Source organism: Phalacrocorax aristotelis, chromosome Z, assembly GCF_949628215.1.
Source record: "Phalacrocorax aristotelis chromosome Z, bGulAri2.1, whole genome shotgun sequence".
Taxonomy (NCBI): Eukaryota; Metazoa; Chordata; class Aves; order Suliformes; family Phalacrocoracidae; genus Phalacrocorax; species Phalacrocorax aristotelis.
In genome coordinates, this window is record NC_134311.1 from 37,437,715 (window position 1) to 37,443,375 (window position 5,661).

Genomic DNA, 5,661 nt, shown 5'->3' on the forward strand with positions numbered 1-5,661 from the left:
TGCATTCAGACCAACCATTAAAGCAGGAGAGGCGCCACTCCACGAAATAACAGTATTTTATTTTACCTTAACTACCAAGACTCAACTCGGGACAAAAAAAAAAAAAAATCAAATCAAACAAAACCAGCGAAACCGCCCAGCGCAGCCACCAAGCCAGTCTCCCCTCTCCTCCTCTGAGGACGCTTCTGCCACAGGGCGGCGGCTTCCCCCCTTACCTCGCGGCCGTTAAAATGGCGGCCGGCAAGTAGCGAGGGGGAGGAGGGTGTCTATGCGTGGGCGCCCACGTCCCGTCCTGACAAGGGACACAGCCTGCGGTAACACCGAGGGGAGCCGAGGGAGGCTTGTGTAGCTGTCTGCAGCTGCCGCGCTGCGAAAGGCGGTCCGGGCGGCGCTGACGGGGGCGGAGGGACTGTAATTCTGGTAATGGTCCTGATCCCCTTCTTTTTTCACAGCTGCAGGCGTGACCGGTTTTGCTTTTTCTTGCTTGAATGTGCATCTTTTCATAAGCAGGTAGAGCCGCTGGTATTGAAATGCATCGCAGGCAAAGACGTGCACTGCCTTTGTGCAGTGGCACATCTCAGAGCCAAGAGAAGTCCACTCTATTCCGAAGTAAAAAAATGCTGCCGTCAGATTTTCCTGAGAAATAAAGGTGACCTTTGTATTTGCACTTGGGAAAATAGTAAACAGGCCAGAGAGCAGAATAATCTTCTTGGCTAATAAACATGGCAAAAAAATTCCTCTGTGTTTCATTCCCCCGTAGATACTTATCCCCACAGCCCTTCACTACTCTTAATCATTCTGGACTAGAAAAATTCTTAGCAACTTTTACCTCAAAATGCAGAGTTAAGGGAATAGTCATAATTCCTTTGACAAAAACTGGATAAAAGCTAGCCTTGATGAGAGCTGTCCATGTTCGTTACATATCTTCAGTCAAAGCAAGGCATTTTGTCTCTGATATAATGCCCAAGCTTGCAGAATCATAATGTCAGGAGAGATGCTTATGGGGTATGAGAGCTAATGTAACTTTTTTTTTTTTGTATCAGACGAGCAGAGACAAGCTGAAATAGAAGAGGTGGCCACTGTCCTCCAAACTGAAACCAGAATCAAGCATGGCTTTGGGGTTTTTTTGTTTGGGTTTGTTTTTTTTTATCCTATTTCCTCCTAACCTATGGATAGAAACTAATAAGCCATGTATGATCTAGTGTTACAATGGCTTTCCCTTGCTGTCATTTTTGCCTGTGATCTTGGGACCACAGAAAGTACCAGTGTACCTCAAATGGTATACGACTATATCCTGAACATGATAGCCAGAATCTTGAGACACAGAAGAACCCTTATTTTGGACCTGGATTATCAAGGTAATTGAGCCTTATGAATTCGAGTTGTGTGTGACACAAGTGGTAATGTTTATGTGCAAAAGCACAGCTTTATAATGCCTGTAGCTACCCCATCTTTTTTTGGGCAAAAGGCCCTGTGGGATTCACAGAGACTGCATCATGCCAGCACACTGCCCTGCACTCATTTCAAGATGGACTTGCCACTTGAAGCTGCTGTAGTGAGAGATGGGGAAGTAGGAAATACTTCTTGTATCCCACTGAGCTCCGTCAGGTGGGGGATTACTTCTGACATCTGCAGCCCAACTCAATATCAAGTCCAGCCAGTTGGCTGTCAGGTTGAGTCGTCCCAACATGGGGGACAGTCAGTCTGCGTGAAGATTTTGTAGTTGCTCATGTTGCTGCAGTTTCATCGCCAGGCCTCAACCCTGATTTCTTGCCAGAGCAGGAAGCAAAGCTCCTTCTAGCCCAGTTTTTCAGACCCAAAGAATTCAGGTGAAGGTTGGCTCAAGTATTTAATTTTTCTGATTTTCTCCAAAATTTGAACTGCCGCTCATAAAAGCTACAGGTGTAAATCTAAGATGTGATTCAGAGAGTCAGGTTCCCGTTTTGGTGCAGTATAAAGCATCTGTTCTGAATTCAGCACATGTAACCTCTCTCACCGATGCTAAAAGAAATTATGTATGTGAAATGAATAGAGGGCATGCCGCATACATGAACTGAGCAAGCCGATTTATAGACTCGGTTACACTACTGTAAAGGTGAGGTAGTCCCTTAACTTCTAGTAGCACTAGTTTATACCACAGATATACTAATTTAGTCAAATTTAATAATATATATAAAAATGTATTTGCATGTCTGTCTTTAGCATGGTTGATCGGAGGCTTGAGAAGCCACCTTGTGAGTTTACAGAGCAATCACTGTTAATCCACAGAGTGGTGCTGTTGGCGTATTCTCGATGTACTGTAGCAGAATACAGATGTTTCTTTAGTCTGTTTAATTTAGCTAAAGTTTTGTCCAGGTGGCATTGTAACTAAGGACAGAATTTAAACAAAATACTTTACATTTCTTTTCCAGGCACTCTGCCTCTCTGAACAATAAGGGTTCTGTTCTAATTGCAATTTCATGTGTATGGATTAGTTTTCATGTTTTCAACTATGCTCATGCCATGTTATTGTTGTAGTTTGTAAGTGAATGTTAGTATTCTTTGACCGGGTGCAGGACTGGAGAAGGCTGCCAGTCCTTCTCAGGTCTTTTGTCCCTCAGTGTATGAGGTAGTGCAACCTCAGGATTTTACATGACAGCAGTGGACTATGCCATCTAGAACACCTTCCGTCTGTGTGAGGATCTGTGTACAGGAAGTCCTAGTGGAGGAGCCAAGGTAACACCTCTTGCTCACAAAGTGGTGTGTGATAGTCACCCGTGTCCTCTACTTTATGACTGAGAAGAAACAGCACAGTTGATGCTGGGTCAAACTTCTCTACATTATGCCGCCAATGCACTTGCCTACATCATGCCACGACAGTTTAACCCTCTAAGAAGAAGAGAATATTTCAGTTCCCATGCTTATAAACTCCTGGCCTTTCTGAGGCTATTGCCAGTGACTCCTATCTATACCGTTCTGTACCACCATAAATAAGTTACTCTTACTCCTTTAGAATTTACTACTGTCTTGGTTATTGTGGAGAATTAAGCTACCTTTATCCAAATCATTGGTTCACCAGCTACAGGTCGCAAAAGTCAAGTTGTTTTTAACTTCTCAGATAAATCAGGCCTTGCAAGCATTTCTGCCCTTTCCTGAGTTCTCTCTTCTGCCTACTTTGACTCCTTGACTCTCATCCCAAAAGGAGGGGAGTAACTGCTGCTTCACAAAATGATGGGTCTCTTGATTTTTCTTGAGCCTCACTGGTCAATCGAGCTTGAGTCTACCCTAATTACAAAGTAACAGAGGAAGTCCAGACTTTTTGTCTTAGCTATAGGTAGGATTTCAGGCAGTTTGGGTTTCAGATCTCAGTTGATGTGACCAGTCCTGTGGGAATTACTCTGACCTGGTTTCTAACCAGTGCTCAGCTAGCTGTTTTAAATAATCACTAGATACTTGTGTACATGTACTCTGAGGGACGCATAATATATTTTATCAGGAAAATTATTTGCAATTCTATAATGAGTAAGAGATTTCTAATGGCTTTAAAATTTATACAAGGTGAAACAAGACTAGATCCACTGAGAACAGTGATAGATAATCCTTGTTTGAGAAATCAAAAGCAAATTCTGCACAGAGAATCTATGTTGCTTTTCAGAAGAAATGCCTTGTTTTACATCTGTGTGAAAGACTATTATGTATTAAAGCTATACAGAGTTTATTGCAAAACATTGATGAAAATAGAGCACATTGCCAGTGGAACATTTGGTTAATGTGCACGATGAGCCTGGTGATCTCTTACCTCTGCATGCAGCATATACAAGGTTTAATTTTGTAAAGACTGACTCTGTCATTCTTTCTCTGCTTAAACTTATTTTAATATATACTCCAGTATCCAGTTCTTGACTGGTTTACTGACATATTTTAAAGTGTGTGTCACAAATTTCATTAAAATTCACATTAAACAAACTTTGTCAGTGGCAAGTTGTAACAAAGCTTTATTTTAAACAGTAGTTTCTTCAGCTACATCATACTTCCAAGATGCCTGCCGCTGTTCTGTGAGACACTGTTTTCAGCTGCCAAAAAGTTCACGGCTTTCAGAGGATAAATTTGCTGGGTTATATGTGTGCTTTGGCTGATATGTATCTAAAATTTAAGCTCAAATAGTTCTGCCATTTCTGGGGATATCTACAGGAGGATAAACAAATTCTTTATTGTTGTTGAGAGGACCTGCATGCTTTGTAGAAGAGTTTTTGATGTGGTGGGGAGATTGCTCTTTTGCCAGCTGGTGCTTTGTCTAACCTACACAAATGTACTTCCATCTGGCCAGGTTGGAACTTTTGAAAAAGTTTAATCTGTACATGCTCACTAAAAGCTTTTTCAGAGCACAGGGCTAAATTTAGCTTAGGGATCTCACTTGCAGTGAGGGTGCTGCATCTTCTCTCACTCCTTTCCAGCTGCCCTATACACTAGTGCCAGGCACACAGAACAGCACAGCATACTTACTTCCAGGATGAACATGTTTCAGTACTTGTTCCCACTGTGTATATGGAGGGCCTCTTCTTCATTAGATACTAGAAGAGATGGTAGACTGGGGCAAGGAAGCCCTCACCAGTATTGGAGAAAGGGAAAGCATCAGGGCAAAGCAGCATAAAGAGCTTTTTAAAGAAACGTTCCCCCAGGTGGAAAATGCTTCCTGCCAGAACTTGGACTTGAACGTGGGATTTCCAGTCAGTATCTTCCTCCACGGCTAGAAAACAGCTTTGAAATCCACTGGCAAAATATGTTTCATATTTTCCTTCACTGGCTTATCCAGTTTAAGGTTAGCAACTCACATGCATAAGCAAGTGCTCTTTTATAGCCCAAGCAGAGAATCTGTATGGCCTGGAATGTCTATTTTTGCAGTTAAAGAGCAAAATTAATAACTTGAAAAGAGATTTAACACTGAAGTTAAGTACTCCAGATTTGTGATGTGCAGTCATTCCTCCCCTTGCCTTATTTCCTATGAGTCCTCCAGATTCTACAACAAATAATTCAGGGATTAAGGAGACAGCAGCCTTATTTACTGCATAGCTTTACTACACTCCCAGACTGTCTGTCCTCCACCCAGAATTTTGCAGTGGCTCTTTGGAAAAAATGGGATGTACTCACGTACTTAAAAACAGCAGGATAGCATATGCACAAAGGGGCCACATTTCAACAACCTTAGTATTCCTAGGTCCTAAGTGAAGTTTTTAGACTGCAGAGTGCTTGATTTTGCTTAGTTAATAAGGCTTCAGAGAGGAAGAAGAGGTTGTAAGATTAACTGAAGAAAACCAAAACACTGATACAGGATAAATCTTACCCTGTTTGAAGAGGGAGTAAACGAGGTATCAGAGCTTTCTTAGCTGGGGAAATGGTGAAATTTAAACAGATTTCTGCTTTTAAATGTTTATTCAATTTTCTGTAAGTTCTATTTTGTTTCCTTCTTCCCCTAGTTATAATTCATGAAAAACAGAAAGGTGAGCTGCAATTTTACAGAAGGGTAAGGACCTAATTGTAAGTACCTAAGTTTAGAAAATGGCCAGTGCAAAAAAGTGTGTATCTGTCTCAATTCAAGTGACAACAAGGCATTTGGCACTGGCCAGTTCCTGGAAGTTTGGGGCTACAGTCTTTGCAGACACAACTCCATCAACTCCCCTGAAT

At 41.8% G+C, this 5,661-nt stretch overlaps 1 long non-coding RNA gene across 1 annotated transcript; it reads left to right on the forward strand.

Moving 5' to 3' along the window:
* Positions 1-215: 215 nt before the first annotated feature.
* On the forward strand, positions 216-2,210 carry LOC142050138 (uncharacterized). The gene is made up of 3 exons (XR_012657930.1): positions 216-420; positions 511-649; positions 1,044-2,210. It is a non-coding gene; the product is annotated as an uncharacterized LOC142050138 (long non-coding RNA).
* The last annotated feature ends 3,451 nt before the right edge of the window (positions 2,211-5,661 follow it).